Genomic DNA, 17,007 nt, shown 5'->3' on the forward strand with positions numbered 1-17,007 from the left:
TCAAAATGTTTTAATGGAAAAACTGCCTCTTCACTAAAGCTGGAGCCATGGCTCTTGTGTCAAAGCTATCTTTCCAGAGCCATCCTCCGACCCTACATACACCCATGGTGTTAGGGCCCAGCCCCAGGGAGCTCTGTGCAGCACAGCTACCAACCAGCCCATCAGAGTCCTTTGGATGACTTGGGAAATGTGCTAGTTTTTGGCCTGTATAGGTGCTGTCCCCATTGCAAAGCCGGGCAGTTGGTAGGGTGAGGAACTAGAAATGGGTGCTGTGAGACACAAAGTTCCACAAAGGCAGGTGAGCGGCATGGCAATGACCTTGCACTGAGTGCTGCTGAAGGTCTGTACACCCCACCTCGCCAGTGGCACTCACCAGCAGGGACTGGAGGGCCAGGACAACTGGCAGAGCCTGGGGCTTTTGTATGCACAAGCTTGGAACCGTTTGACTGGCAAAGATCGCATCCTTGGTAGCTCTGAGACTCCTACCTTGGTGGATGATTGGAGTCACAGGCTTGCTCCAGTTCTGGTGAAGTCAACTCTACTTTTCCGTTTGAATCCTCTGACCTGCAGTGACACAGGCTGGCTAAGACCTGGCAATGGATGCTCTGAAATAGAGAACTCCTGTCCAGATCATACAAGGAAGGCGTTTCCAGTTCCATGCTGTGGGTCAGCATTGTGCTGTCTGTATTTCCTTTAGGCATCTGTTAACAAGCCACTGCTAAACAGCTGTAATCCTCTGCTGCGAGCCTAGGTCTGAGGGCAGTTTGCTGCAACAGGATAACTTTCCTAGCTGGAGCGTGTGTGTTTGGAGCACACATCGTTGCCTGCATAAATAAACGTGAGTCTTGAGGGGTCTTGGCAAGGGAATAACCTAAATCAAATTAGGAAGACAAGGGGATGTTCCCAAGGGCCACTGCCTTGGAGCAGGCCCACAGGACTTGAAACAATGACTTTTTTTCCCATAGAACAGTAGAAATAGGTAATCCAGATTAGTTTCTCAGTGCCTCCAGGATGAAGGATTAGTAAAAGAGTCTGCAATACTCAACCAGGAAAATGTGTAGCCATAACAGTACCTTTGCAGCCTCCTGTACAGTCTTATGGGGTAAAACCATGGGGATGATAGCAAGAAACTCTCCAAAGGCCGGAAGGGATGTTTGTGTGTGTAGGAGACGTGGATGAGTCTACTGCACTGCCTTGTCTCTTGCTCCGAATGTCACAATCAAAGCAGCATGTTTAGTGGTGATTTGGTGTAAACCATCTGCTGTGTCGGTCGATATTTTAATTCATACAGACAACGTGAGCAATAATACTGTATTTACTGAGTCGGTGTTGTTTTCCCTCCAAAGAACTGGTTGGAAAAGGAAATTTCTGTCTGAAGAAGTTCTCCCTACCAGTTACCTGGATGTTACATCCATCAGAAATTTCAGTGAACTTTCTGTGAGAAAACACCAAACCCTTTCCAACAGTGACTCCTACAATTAACATTATTAAATACACATAGCTTAAAAGAGTATATTCAATATTGCATGTCCAAATGTGATCAGCAGCGATGAGAAACAGGGATGAAATTCCACAGCTTGTTTTTCTTTCAGTAGTTTGTACTTCCAAAGTCAGCAAGTGATGATCACGGGATTTTTTAATGCGTAAATTTGTGAAACTGACACGTGTGTGCGGCGTTCTCTCCCCCGCTGTAGCAGTCCGGTAGTGGGAGGGCTTCTCCCTGCACAGGTCCCCAGGTGGGCCTGGTCTGCTGGGAGCGAAGCAGAGCCCCTGGCTGTGTCATCCGCAGACTGAGGGTGCACTCGATCCCACTCTTGGTGTCACTGATGAAGATATTAAAGAGTATCGGTCCCAGCACTGACCCCTGAAGGCCACCACTCGTCTAGGATCTCCATCTGGACATGGAGCCATTGTCCACCCCTCTCTGGGTACGACCTCGCAACCTGTGCCTCATCCATCCATCAGCCCACCCATCAAATCCATACCTTTCCAATTTGGAGAGAAAGATGTTGTGGGGCACAGCTCCAAAGGCCTTTCTGAAGTCTGGAGAGATGGCATCAGTGGCTCTTCCCTTGTCCACCGACGCAGTTATGAATATAGATATATTCGTATAGATATATTCGGTACAGATCAACAGACCATGAGTCTGAGCAGCACTCCTCGTCTGAGGGTGAGCCTGGTGCCGTCGCACAGAGCAGACCTTCCTGGCACAAGGAACAGAAGAGCAGCAGCACTTTCTCAGGAAGCATACGGCTCTGGGACACTGATCTGCTTGTACTGAGATCATCGCTGCTTTTGAAGCAGTTCTACTGGAGGCAACTTTTGTGCCTTCAGGGCCTCCAAAAAGTGAAGGAGGCTGTGAAAAATTGATGGTGGTTTGGGAGAGGTTTTTGAGCTGTCCTATCACTACTGAAACACATGTCTGAGATGCAGCATAGCCAGGTGATGGTGTGGACACTGCTCAGTTGGAGGTGCTGCGAGGTGTGATGGCTGTGGGACAGGGCTGGGCTGGTGGAAACACAGAGCCAAGGTGCGAGGGGCAGCTTTTCCCTTCAGGAGGCAATGCAGATGAAATTCTGACTCACGATTCCTTTAGGCTGAATGATCAAAAAGGAAGGGATGTCCCTGTAGGTTGGTGGTGTTTCAATGAGAGCTGTCCGTGCACCGAACAAAAGGGGGGAAGCCCCAAATCAGGACCGTGTTTTTGAAGGCGTGGATGTTTGAGCTGCACCCCTCCCTGGTGCTGAGTGCTGATGGCAGCTCTGTCCTGCTGTTCCTCCCTGCTGGCACCAGCTGGTCACGGCTTGCAGGACAGAGCACGAAGCTGGCCCTGCCCAAGGGACTCCACTCTCTGACTCATCCCTGTCCCTTCCCTCCAGGTGAAGCGGAGCGATGAAGCCCCAGGAGCCTGGTGGAAAACCAGAGCCTGGCTGAGGCCGTGCAAACCTGCTCGGCGTCCTTCCAGCCTGCGGATTGGGCTGGGGAACTGACCCCACCCCGCCATCTCAGCCTGGGATAAAGGCAGCTTGTTTCTGCTTTAGCTCGCTGCAGTATCTCCTGCTGGCAGACTTTCCAATTAGGGAGCCAAGTGGGAGTTGGGAGAGACCCCAGGGTGGATTTCACACTCGCTCTTTATTTATATGTAAACCTGGATGTGGGGCTGAGCTTGCAGAGCAAGAGAGAGAAGCAGAGTTGAGGGAGGGGAGCCGGCCTGGGGAACTGAGGCCTTTGCAGCTCTCATTTGAAGTGTGTGTATGTGACAGGGAAGTCTGCCTTGTCTCTCCCACCTGCTTCAGCTGCTGGGAGGATGCTGTGTGCTCTCACCGGTCCCAGCTTATGGCACTTAAGATCCATTGAACTCTGGGGTCTGTGGGCTCTGTCCTGGCGATGCAGGAATCCCCCTGGCTGCACACAGCACGTGGTCTGGGTCCAGCAGTGGCCCCACTACCTCCCTGTCCCTGCTCCTGTAGATGCCCCTGGGCCCAGCATCAAGTCCAGCTGCCATAGTCCCCGATGGTGCTTCTGCTCTGGGCAGTTCTGGTCAGCCAGGACCCCTGGCCAAGCCAGCACAGAGACTCCTGCCCATCCTTATGGCTGCACAGGCAGTCCCACTGGCTCAGCTGCAGCCCTCCCTCTCTCCTCTCCTTTCTTTTGTTTGTAAAATGTGACTTCTCTTGTGTTAGCTTTTTTCAGGCATCCAACTGGGCAGCATCAGCAGGTGATGCTCACAGACGCTGTGCAAATTGCCGTGTCTTGGGGTCGGTCGCTGCAGAGACAAGGTAGGCTTCGGGTAGCAGGTTGGGTGAGCCGAGCAAAGCACCCTCAGATGAGAACCAGGAGGTGTGGGTTTGCTCCCCGCTTCCCAAGCACTCTTTTGACGAGTTGGGAGTGTTTGGTACTTGGCCTCATTAGAATAGGGAAAACAGGATTTCTGAGCTTGGCAGGTGTGCTGAAAAGATAAATTCAGCAACATTCGGAGGGAATCACAAGGCTACAGCTTCGCTTGGGCAAGTCTGCAGGCCACAGCGTTTCTCACACATACAACTGAACCTCTCATGAACAGTCAGAGCGGGAAGAGATGCTTGAGGGATAGTTGAGGGAGATCCAGAAGAAGATGAGCAGTGCAGGGATGGTGGATGGAATTGCTCATTCCCTCTCCCAGCTGACAGACAGCAGCACGAAGCAAAGTCAATAAAAGTCATCTTCAAAGCAGACAGAGGGAAGCAATTTTTCACACAATGTGTTGTGGTGCTGTGGAACTCCTTGAGAAAGGGCAGCACAGAAGGTTGACACGGACTTTGGATGAGAAACCAATCAAAAATACACCCCACAGAACACACCTTGCTGAGGAAAAATGCCTTGGGGCAGGGAAATTATGGGGGGAAGTGCTGTGTTTGTCTGCTTCTTACATCCTACCCTATCCGGCGACCGCAGGCAAGGTGGACCTTTGGGCTGGCCAGGGTGATGCAAGGCAAAAACCTTCCGGTGGACATCAGAGGTTTGAGCAGACCCTGCTAAGGCTGGGAAGGGTGCAAGGCAGCATAGGAAGGAGGAGGAGTTCACAGGTAATCCTGTGACAGCAGGGTGACTGACGCTCAAGGAGGGAGCACTAGCGCTCACTGCACGGGGTTGGTCTGGAAGGCAGAGCTGTGGGGTGCTAATTGTGCTCCCACCTGGGGCTCAGCCTGCAGCTTGTGGGGGTGTAGGCAACAGGATGTGAAGATCAAGGGGGGCCCAGCAACGGGACACTGCCACGCTTTGGTGAGAGGCACAGCTCTGGGGGTGGGTAACACCTCGGTGGGATGCTACCTGGATTTTTAGAGCAGGAGAATCAAGCTCCATGATCAGTATGGGATGTACATTCATTTGGGTGCAGACCTGTACCTAAAATCCCTGTCTATACCTAAAATGACCCAAAGGGAGTGAGTGAGGCTTAGCAGAACTGGGTGCACCGAGATGCTCAGCATCTGAGAACCCCTTGCTGCTTCTCAGAACCAAACAAATATCCCATGGAGGCAGCAGCCAAGCTGAGTCAGGGACCACCTTCAGAGCCAAAGTCACAGGACCTGAACAGAGACGTTCCTGCCTCCTGCAGCCTGAGCACAGCTGAGCCCCCGTGCTCCCTCCCGAGCACCCGGGGAGCCAGCAGGCAGCCCTTCAGCACATGGCCACTGTGCTATTTAATGACCCTGATGCAATTAGCAAGGCATTGCAGAGCAGCCAGTACGAACTGCAGGTGTTAGTGCCTCTCCAGGGCATGGACATCGAACAGCTGGGCTCCACCTTCCTGGCTTGCAGCTCTCAAGGGCAGGCCCAAAAATAGGCTGCGGCAATCACCTTGGCCAGAGACCCTGCTGACACAAATCACCCTGGCAGAACGGCGGGAGGAAGAAAACAGTGCAATTTGCACAGAGATGAGCACAGAGGCAACAGAAGGGTGATGATGGAGACAGTGTGCTGCTCTGCAGCCCCATTCATCTGAAGGGGGTAGACCCAGGCCAGCAGCATCACATGGGCGCACTCTTCCAGTTTCTAACCCCACCAATCTGCCCTCCGCCTTCCTTGTAAGACTGAGTGTTTCACCAGCACTCCCGGCCCCAGTGAATCTTGTTTTGCCACCTCTCTTCCCACCAACTAAACCTGTTTTGCCATCTAGCCCCTGGCAGAAGCACCTAACTGCCAGCAGGTGCTGAATGCCGCCTCAGCGCTGTAATTAGCGGGTTAGGCTCCTCTCCGCTCTCTGATCTCTGTTTTCATTGCTCTCTGCTGCTCATGGGAAATCTGATAGTCGGTATCTAGGGTCTTGTGTCAGCAACACTCATTGCAAAGCCGAGCACCTTGGCAACAGGCCGAAGATGGGATGGGAACACTGCAGTTGGAAGTGCATGAGATGCCTCCGGGTGGGCATCTCACAGAAAGGAGGCCTCCTGCTGCAGGAGTCTCTAGCAGCCTCCATGGCTTTGTGGATGAGAGGGAAGGGCGGCAGGGATGTCCTTGCAGGACTCAGTGGCTCAGTCTGTGGTAGGCAAGGCCAAGGACGGGATGAGTCTGCCTCCTCCACAGACACTAAAACTGTCCTTCAAGACTCCGCGTCAATGTTTTTCTGCAGCAGGCACAGCCTGACTCAGAGGAGGCATCCTCCAAAATGTCACTTGGAACAGACCTGCTTGGTTATGTCACTACCTGCTGGGGACTCAACAAAAGGAGGAGGGACACAGGCGCAGTCTTCCAGGATAGCTGTCTTTGTGTGCTGCCCTCCTAGGTTGTCCTTAAATGCCTCCAGGAAGCTGGTTGCCTTCCTGAGCTGGCAAGGCACATCTGCATGCTCGCCTGCTCCCCTGAGTACGCCCAAAGGCTCTCTTCTGTACCAAACTGGGATTCTTTAGAGCTAACAAAAAATCTCTTGAGTTTATTGTGCACAAGGAGGCTGGTGGGGAGAGAGCACACCCTGCCTGGTGCTTCAGGTGGGCTATTTTGAAGATGGGGACCTTCTCCCAAACATGGAGGCAGGAGATAAGAGGGAACATTGAAAAGTGCTTTATCCATACAAAATCCCCAAACTGTCACCTTCACTGTCCCCATTTACACAGGATATGGGCAAGTCCCCTTTGGGTCTCAAGGCTATCTGTCAGAACTGTGCATTCAGAAGAGTGACACCAAGCAGTGCCAAGTCTAAGGGGTCACTGGATAAAACAGCTTGGAGCCTCACTCCTTCTCTGAGAAAACAGAGAGAGACAGACTGGGTCCAGATGAGGCTGGGAGTACTGCTGCATGTTGGGCATGAAAGACCAAGCAGGAACCAATGTCCCTACCCAATGGTCCACACCCTGGCATGCCATGCTGTCTGCTGGGCTCACACAGAGTGTGGGGAGAGCCCTGCCTTCCTCATCCTCCCCTTAAAACCTCACTTCTACCCCTGAGCCATACCCCTCACCACAGCGGCATTGTTCCCCCAGGCCAGCTGTCCCCTGCGGGGAGGGGAATGGCCATGCACACGTGTGTGACACAGGAGGAGCCCATGGGGAGCTGCCCTGTGCTTTGTGCTCTGGGGGTTGCAGACCCTGCTTTCACGCCGTGGCAGAGCCAGGTTCCCGGGGTGCCTTGAGCAAGGGTGCTGCTGGCATTCAGCAGGCTGGAAACTGAGCACTGCCAGGGAAGCTGTCCCTGCTGCCAGGTCCTCACAGTGACCCAGAAACAGCATCTTGGGTGCAGTGTTTCTCCACAAGCTCTCAGCCCTCCTCGGCTGAGATTCGCAGGGGGACAGGAGGAGCAGTTTGCTGGGTGTGAGGAAGCAACTTGTGCTGCGGTACAGAAACGCTCCGGGTGGGTGTCACGAGCACACGCTGGGGAGTATCCCGTGGGCCTGAGCTCAGAGCTACATATGCTGCTCCTCTGCCCGCACCAAACACGGCACCTGGCATCTGCTCATCTCAGACCCCATTGGTACACAGAGGCGGTAGGTGGAAAGTCCAAGCCCACAGCACAGCCCATAAAGGTCATGTTTTATTCTGGCTGATCTCCTTCGCTTGCCTCATCTCCTGGAGGAAAATGAAGTGATAAACAGCCAGCAGCACAGTTTTGTTAAAAACAAATCAGGGCAAGCAAATGGGGATAATCCAGTTGGTGCGGGGAGCTCTGCCGAGCCGGGAGTGATGCTTTGGGAACAGCCACTGCTGCAAGCCCCAAGGTCCTGCACAGCCAACAGGCAATGCCCAGCTTCTCGGTGAGGCCAACGCCTTGCTCCTGGCTGGTGTCCTGGGGAACATAAAAGTATTTTCTTCTTGTGCAGAATTTATACTCCTGCATTCTGCAGGCTCCCGGTCAGTGTGGAAGCTCTGCTGAGCTGACAACAATCTGTGCCCAGAGCAAGGGGTTCTCCCCAGGTGGAAAAAGCCCACGGACACAGACGGTGCAGCAGGGACTGTCAACTCTTTCAGACTGAGCCTGGCTGCAAGGGTCTTGCAGGGCAGGGACCTGGAGGAATGAAGTCTGGCCAGGACAGGGATGGCAGCAGCACACCAGGAAAGCGGGAGAGGAGAGCATGCTGACAGGCCTTGGAGGGGGGGACGTGCAGTCATCACATGGATGTGGCCAAGAGCAAGGAGGAGGGGAGAAAGCAGCACTGGGCCAGGAGCTGCTTGAGGGCCTGGGAGCCAGCTGCCATTGTTTCCGTTCTTACCTTCCTCTCACCATGCCAGGATCTCCCAGTCTTTTACAGGGCTTTGCAATCCCAGGACCTGGCAAACCGAGGCACTGAGAAGCTAAGTGAGGCCACCAGAGAAGATGAGAAGGGATTGTGTTTCTCTTTTTTCCCCTGAAACAAAGCAGAGCTGTCAGTTGACACTTCCAGTGCTGCTCCAGCTCTGGGGGGATTCTGGAGTTGTTTTCAGCAGCCGAGAGATGTCACGGAGCAGAGGTGGGGAGAGACAGGGGGGTTCCTGCGGCTGGGGTCCCATGTGAGGTGCCTGGAGCTGGTGTACCCCCACCAGTGTGGGACAGTGCAGTGTGTTTGCTGCTGCCTGCTGCGAGGCATGGAGTTGGGACATGCTGAGCTCTGGCCCAGAGCTGGGACACACCAAGGCCTGTCCTGGAGCTGGCATCCTGCAGGCATCCTGGGAACCTGGGTTCTGAGGCCGTCTGCTAGGCAAAGGGTGAGGAAATCAGGCAGGCTGCCATCCAAAGTCTGCCCAGCTTTTGGCAAAAGACTGTCTAAACTGTACAGAGCTATGAAACATTTCAGCTTTGACAAATGTGTGGTTTTTAATGAAAAAAACAACCGTGTTGCACTGAAGACTTGCCCAGCTGGTCCGAGAATGGCTGAGGCAGCCTGTAGGAGCACTGGGGCAGCCGCCTGTCTCCGCACGCACAGGCTGCCCGTTGTTCTCTGCCCCAACAGGAGGATGGCCAGCCTGAAGGAGAGGATGGGATGGGACGGTCTGGGTCACTGTGTTGAGACCCACACGGCAGTGTTCCACTCCATTCCTAGTCCAGTGGGTTGGGCAGCATCCACGCCTCAGGCTCAGAGGTCTCTGGCTGCACCCCAGGCTCCGGCGCAGACCAAACAAAGGAACAAGCTGAAGTCCCCGTGTCCCACAGCCTGTCGCTGCAGGGTTTGGCTGTCCCATACCTGCCCTTCCCACCCCCTTCTCCTTCCCTGAGCTCCCCAAGGGATGCTGTGCCCTGTTTGCTGTGTGGTTTTTTACAGTGCTGGGGCCCAGGAGGGGCAAGGCACGGTGTGGGGCTGGCAGGATGGGTGCCCTAGTGGCATGGGGGGTGCACGTCCCATGGATACAGCTGGATCCAGCCTGACAGTCTCCGCTGCTGTCACCTTCGCCCCAGGCTCCGCCAGCCCCGCTGCCCTGCACTGCCCCTCATCTGCTTGTTATTCATGGCAGGGGGCAAGGACGTCCCCCGCCCCCCATTCAACGCAAGGACATCACCATGGAATAGCCCCAGAAGGTTGAATTTAATGCTGGGGGGATTTGCAAGTCAAGAATTCCTGTGCCCACACAATGCGCAGCTGGGCTTTGAAAAGGCGTTGGGATTAAAATGCAACCGCAAACTTGACGAACTGGCGCAGCGCTGGCGGACAATGGGCTGTGGCCACGTTACCATGCACGGCGCGTGAAGACCAGGCGGCGAGCTGTGGTGTGCCAGGCTGCAGGGCCACGGTGTGCTGGGCTGTGGGGCCACATTGTGCCAGGCTGTGGGGCCATGGTGTGCTGGGCTGCAGGGCCATGGTGTGCTGGGCTGCGGGGCCATGGTGTGTCGGGCTGCGGGGCATACTTGGAGGCAGAGGGGGCTCTGAGTGAGCAGGAATGCCAGGCTGGGGCAGAGGGTTTCAGATGATGATGGATTAGACACAGGTCAACCGTGTAATAGTGAGGGACAATACCACCTGGGGCTGCCATAATTAACACTCGGGAGATAAAGCCAGCCAAACAACTGGCAGGATCCTCCCCTGGGCACAGCTGGTCACCATCACAGCCCAGGATCCGGAGCCTGCAGGCACGCACGGCACGGAGCACGCAAGGCTCAGTGCTGGGCACTGCGGGCGGAAGGAAGGAGCCATGAGGACCAATGTGACAAGCATCTAGTGTGACTGTCATGGCTGGGATCAATTATTTTAATGAGCCATCGGACAAAGGTCAGCAAGGAATGTGACTCAGTTGCATGCATCAATGTAACATTAGCCAGGTCTCTGCACTGGACACCATGGAGCATGGCTGCCAAAGCTGCAGGACCAGGCAGGGACCGGCCAGGCAGGACAGCAGGACAGCAGGACAGCAGGACAGCCACCTCCCTGCCAGCAGCAGATCACTGCTCCCGAGGCTGTGGGTGGCTCTGCAGAAGCAAGGAGCAGCAAACAGTGCAGCCCAGCGCAGGGCAGGTCGGTGTGGGATGGACAAAGCCTTCCCCATGTGTGCTCTGGAGCAAGAGCAACCCCAAACACCAAACCTCACCGTGCTGCTCGCGTTAGACATGCAGGAGGATTTCTTTTTTAGTCTTTACATGTACAAGAAACTTGTCCCCTCACTGAAGAAGGAGTCTTTCAGAAATGATGCAAAACTGATGCTATTAAACTTCAGGGAGTTTCTCAAGAGGAAAGAAGCTGTACAAATATTACTGACGGAAGGACTGACATTTTTCCTGTACTGAACTGGAGTTTCTGTGGCCATTTTAATGCCGATTCAGATAGATGTGCTGAAGAGCAGAAAAATCCTATGTTTTGAGCTGTCACAACTTCCTCAGACAGAAGGAGGGAGAGGGAGGGTTCAGTCTTTACCTGCCTCTGCCCAGCACTCACAGACACTGGAAGTTTAGTGAACTGGCCCTGACCTGCCAGACAAATCAGAGCAGTGGCAGGAAGCCTGCCTTAGTGTAGCTATGCCTGTTGTTCCAATTGCCAGCCCTTGAACCAAGGGGAAGGAAAGCGTATAAGCAAATTCCTCTTGCACCAACTTCCAGGCAGCACCAATGGCTTTCCCTGGGCAGCAGTGCTGTGCCCTGGCCTGGCTGCTAGGAGAATGGTGATTGCCACCCTCAGTCCCAGCAGAGCCATCATCCCCACGTGGGGACTGAGCACGCTGGGATGCCCTGGCAGAGTGGCCCCACACTGCCGGATGCTGCTGGAGGGAGAGAGGAGCTCATGGGCTGAAACAACAACTTCAGGAAGTGGTGTGGGATAAACAGGCGGAAGGGGTCAGGCCCCCAGGGGTGGGAGAGCTTCTGCTCCCCTGCACCCAAAGCAAAGGGCTGGGCTAGGACCCTGGGGGTCTGGGGTCTGGGGTGGGGACCTAGTCCAAACCCTTGCTTTGGGGCAGCCAGCGATGCTGTTCCCTGGGATGGTACAGCAGCCCTGTTCTGTGTGGGCAGCCGTGCTTCATTGGGCAGCTGTGTTTTGCGGGGCGGCCCTGCCCATATCTCCTGCCCCCTTTGCCCCACAATTTAAAGGGAACCCTGAGGCACCCACAGGGAGCCCATTGGCTTGGCCTTGGCATCCTGCATGCACTCTGCCAGGGCAATGCGAAGGGATTGCTGTTTAGATGAAATCAGCAACAGAGAGGTAAAAAATAACTAAAACAAAAACCTGGCCCTCACAATGGCAGGCAGCATCTGTCCTGCAGGAACTAGGCTCTGCGGGAATGCTTCTCTGCAGGGAAGCTCCAATCCCTGCCTGGCTCAGCTGAGGTTGCACCAGCGCATGCCCCCAGGGCACCTTTGTCATGGGTACACCTTTGTCATGGGGATGCCTTTGTCACAACCAGACCCGCTGCCTGCTGTGCTCCCCCCCCCAGCACTGCACGGGGAATTGGGGTTGGTACTCCATGCTCGTGTCCCCACCGGTGCAGTCCCTGACCTGCTCCACTCCCACACCCTATATACCCTACGTACCCTATATGCCCTATACCCTACATGCTCTATATTAAGCTGCAGGATGCTGCGTTCAGCAGACCCGCACTGCTCGCCTGGCAGGAGCTATATTTGGAAGGTGCTGCCTGGTTCCCTCCTGGCCGCCGCAGCGCGCGGTCCGCAATGCTGGCTGACACTGAGCCCGCTGCGCCAGCGCGGCCCCCGCCTCCCAGCCCCATGCCACCTCGGCTCCCTTTTCCCTGCTTTTCTTTCCTGCGGGCTGTGAAAAGGTGCAGTCTGCCTGCGACCGCTTCTCCTCCCTCCCTTCCCCCTTCCTGCTGGTCAAAACCGCCATCCTGGAACAGCCTGGCGGATTAGTGCAAGGATACCTTTGAAACCGATGCCAGGAAAGCTCCGTGGATCAGTTAACAGGAGAGTATAAAAAGCAAGGCCTGTCTCCCCCCGCGCTCCCCCCAGCTCTCTTCCTCCATGTCACTGGCCCTGGCTGCTGGCTCGCCCCTGGCTGGGGGCCTGCGATCCCAAACGTGTTCTCCAGGCTGGCTTGCCTCATTAATTAAAGAAGACAGATTTTTAGCTTCTTTCCCTCCCTCCCTCTCTCTCTTCCTTTTTTTTTTTTTTTCCTTGGGCTCCTGCTGGGGAAATTGGAGCGAGGCTTGTGGGGGCAGGGGGAGGAAGAGGAAGGGCACCAGGGGCTGTGGGCACTGCTGCAGAGCTCCCAGGTCGGCACGGCGTTGGTGCCTGCCCCTCACGAGCAGCATCTGGGGGGTGAGGGGAGAGGGGATGCAGCTCCCTGCGGTCACAGCCCCTCTGGGGACGTTCCCTCTCAGCTGAGCAGCACGGCATCCTTCCTGCTGCCAGCACCCCCATGCTGACCTGTGCAGAGAGCTGTCCCCTTCCTCTGGCACAGAGGGGACTGTGGATGCAGCTGCACACAATGCTGTGCTCGTGGTGCAGCGTGTGTGTTGCAAGCATGCAGCGGTGGCCTATGAGTGGTGCACTGTGTGTGGCACAGGGTGCGGGGTAAGTTAAGAGTGATGCAGTGTGCACAGTGCAGTGTGCATGGTACAGCAGTGAGCGGTACACCATGAGCAGTGCCAGCGTGCATTGTGCATGGTGCAGTGTGCACAGTACAATGTGAATGTTGCATTGTGCGTGGTGCACTGTGCGTGGTGCAGTGTGCATAATGCAGTGGGCACAGTGCACTGCGTGATGCGCTGAATGTGGTGCAGAGTGCATGGTGCAGTGTGAGCAGTGCTGTATGCACAGCGCAGTGTGTGATGCATGGTGTGGTGCACCGTGCATGTTGCAGTGTGCACAATGCAGCATGTGATGCATGGTGTGTGGCGCAGTGTGTGCAGTGCAGTGTGCTTGATGCAGGACGCATGGTGCAGTGCATGTGGTACCATGTGCGTGGTGCGGTGTGCGCTCCTGCTCCGGGTATGACACACAGTACAGAGCACTGCGGCAGCTCGCTCCAGCTGCACACATGTCAGAGTAGCACATCTGAGCCCATCCCCAGCACAGGCACCACTGTCTGCATGCGCTGACATGGGGAGAAAGGGTGAGCAAGCCTGAGCATGGACATGGGGGGAACATGGGGGCATGGGCGCTTCAGGAGGGGCTGTGCAAGGGGCTGCCCCTGGCTCTCCTCGTCCATGTCCCATTTGCCCTGGGAGGGGCCCTGACTGGTTCTGGCTGAGTCATCTCCGGATCTACCAGCCTGGCTGCAGAATTTAATTCTAAGCTCGTCTTTTTAACACGAAGATCGCTTACATCCAGCTGCACAAGCCGCGGCCCCTTTAGGATTTAATAATAAAATGAATGCCCATGACCTGACTGTTTGCTCACGCCTGGATCTTCCTTGATGGATGAACAGAAATTGCTCCCTGGCTCGGGTCATCCGCAGTAAAAATCGCCAGTCGATTGCTGGGCCCTCCCTCGGCTCCTCCGCGTTCAGGGCTCGCTGCCTTCGTTTGGGACCTGGCTTGAAACGGATAATCAATAATAATCAGGCTCGACGCTGTGACGGCACCTTTGATCCGAGGATCTCGGAGCACTTTGCAGCGGATAATGAACGGAGCCCCTCTGTGAGGCAGGCGGGAGCGTCTGCATTTTATGAGGGGGAGAAGAGCCCAAGGACGGGCTGACCCCGCTGCTCGCCGGCTCCGTCCTGCTCAGCATCCCGCATGGGGACGGCTGCTTCCGTGCAGCCCCGGCCAGCCACGGGAGGAGGGGATGGAACCAAATGTCTGGGGGTTCGCAGCTCTGACTCCTTCCTGAGACAGCCCGAGCTGCCCTGCCCGCAGAGCTATTTATTTACTGTGGGAAAAACAGCGTGGATTTGGGGACCGGCAGGGAGCAGAGCCATGCCGGGTGCAGCACATCCCCACGGGGAAAGCAAGGTCGCCATCTCCCTGCCCCACACTGAAGCTCGTGGCTGGTGGGGGCAGGGCCGTGGCGTGGGGCTGGCTGCAGCACCGCTGCGCGGGGCTCCCACGGCCAGGGCTGGAGGAAGGCCAGCGGCGAACGGTGAGGATGCTGGAGCTCCGTCCCGCTCTTGGGCACGTTTCCTTCCCCAGGCGACGCCGGCCCCTTGGCTGCGCGCCGTCCCCCTGGTCCCCGTGAAGCCGGCGGCGCTCCGGGAGCTGGTGGCAAGGACCGCGTCACGGCGATGTGCCTTGGGGCCGCCCCGCCGTCCCGCTGCGCACCGTGCGGGGCCGGGGCTGGAGGCGGGGGGCGGCCCCGGGGGTACCACCCGCTGTCCCCACCGGACCCGGCGGGACGCGGCTCTGCCGGTGTCGCAGCGCCACCCGTTGCCTCCCGGGGAAAGTGCCCCGGGCGCCAGCGGCGCTCTCCAGCAATTAAGGGCCCGATGGATTAATTGTTTCCCATCTGCGCATCCCCAAGGTGACCCGTCCGCGGGGAGTGGGGAGCACCGCCCGGCGGTCCCTCCCACCCCCCGGGGAGGTGTCCCCTAACCCTAACCCATGGACCCCCCCGAGCATCCTCCTGGCACCGGGCTGCCCCCAGCCGGGGACGTGGGCAGCGATCCAGGCGCTGCACCCCTTTGCTGGCAGAGCTGGGGAGCATCGCCCTCCCGCGCGGCCGCCGCCTCGCGCCTCTCGCAGCCGCCCTCTGCCTTTGTCTCTGGCGCTCAGCGCGCTTCCAGTCTTCAAAGTGTTAAAAGTTTTCAGTGTGTGCTGCAGATCCCTCGCCTGCAGCCTCCTGCCCTGAGTCAAATTAATCATGTACTGGGAAACACAGCAGGCATGTACTAGCCCTGGGCATGGTGTATCACGTACTTTCTGGAATCTGTCACATGGGGAGCTTTCTGTTTTAGGCTCAATTGATCCTTTCTCGGTTTGATACTGTGTTTAATTGTGAGATGGGGCTGTGTGTTTTTGCTTCAGCCGAACTTAAAGGGCCGCTCTTCCCAGCCTTGTTTTCAGATGTCCGCAAGAACAGACCGCCGCTGTCTCCTCACCCAAACAAAAAGCCTTTCTCTCCCCGCACACAATATCCCCTCTGTATTGTCCACAACAAAGAGCAGGGCTAAATTAATTTTAGGTCCAGCTCTTTTAACGCAGGGCTGGGGAGGGGAGGTGCTTTGATGGCTGCAGCTGATGCTTCAAATGAGATAGTGAGAGGTGGCCAGGCGCTGCCCGGGAGCTGGGGGATGCCCGGACCCAGGGACCCCCAGCACGAGGTGTGGTGCACAGAGCCCACCCAGCCCCCCAGCGCTGCGGGACTGCCCAGGTGGGGTGCGGAGCCGCCAACCCAGCCCAGCTTTGCCTGCAGGGGAAGGCAGACAGAGCGGTCCAGGGAGGATGAGTGGACAGAAAAGGCCCCAAAAATGACGACCAAAGTGACCCCCCAGAACTGCGCATGAATACCTGTGGGCTGCAGTGCAGTGATTTTTCTTCCTGTCTCCACACAAAAGATTTCAAGAGCCAAGCAAAAAAAAAGGAACGTCCCTTTGAAACGGGATGAAAAGGGGAAACAAACACTTTTAATAATGTGACTGTCCCTCTGAAAAAGGCTCACCTGGAGCAGTTGGTGCAGGCAGCCATGCACACCTGTGGGTGCCAGGATGTGGTGCCTGTGTGGGAGACCACCAAGTCCCAGGTGTGCCCAGGACGGGCGGTGGGCGGCCCTCATGCTGCAGGGCTGTGGGGGCTGCAGCTGCAGGAGGGAGCATGATGTGGGAGCCCACAGGCACCAGTGGGAAAGGGGAAAGGTGCACACAGGGACATAGAGCAGGGAAGGAGGGCTGGTGCAAGCTCCCAGAGTTCAGCAGGCACCAAGGTCTGAAGAGGGGGAAGGGATGCTGAGGACAGTGCATCTCTGGGCCCTCCTTGGCTGCACGTTCTTCCCCTTCCCTAGCAGACAACCAGGCAAACCCCAACACGGTGCATGCGGGATGAGCCTCAGCCAGCCCCAAGAGGCCAGGCAGATCCTGGGCATCTCCTCACTCCAGTGCAGCCCCTGGTTGCTCTGTGGATGGGTAGGAACTTGCTCTGGGTTATAAATATTCAGTGTTGGCGAAACCCATTAATGTTGCATTAGGGCTGTGAATCTGCAAGCCCCAAAGCCAGGCAGTGCAATGCTGCAGCAGCAGTGCTCTCCGGTGGCCCCCCCTTGTGTGCTGCCTGTCCTGCTCCAGCGCAGAACCCTCTGCTGCCCTGGCACTGCGTGCTGCTGGGAGCATCGCTTCTGTGGCCTGGCGCCTGCACCCATGGCCCCTGGGAAAAGCCAAGGGGAAGGAGGGCACGGTGATGAACTCTCACTCCCAAACCTCCCCGCCTCCCCGAAATGCCACGGCTGCGGGGGCTGAGGGCTGGGTGCTTTTTGAAGTGGGAGAACAAAGGGAAGCCCCTTGGCTGAGGAGTCAGGCTGCCTCAGTCTCATGGGCTGCTCCCTCCATCCGGCAGCGTGCGCTGAATTGCATCTCCAGGAATAGGCAGCAATGCGTGCATTAAAACAGAAGCTGGAGAAAGGAGTTACATCTGTGCAAAGCAGCGATCCAAATGTTACTATCGGGACCAAATTTTCTCACTTCCAGGAGAGCAGCTCTGAATGTGACAATCTGCAGACTTGGGCACCGGTTGCAGACAGCTTCCTCATCTCACTGTA

The sequence above is a fragment of the Numida meleagris genome, chromosome 12 (genome assembly GCF_002078875.1).
Source record: "Numida meleagris isolate 19003 breed g44 Domestic line chromosome 12, NumMel1.0, whole genome shotgun sequence".
NCBI lineage: Eukaryota > Metazoa > Chordata > Aves > Galliformes > Numididae > Numida > Numida meleagris.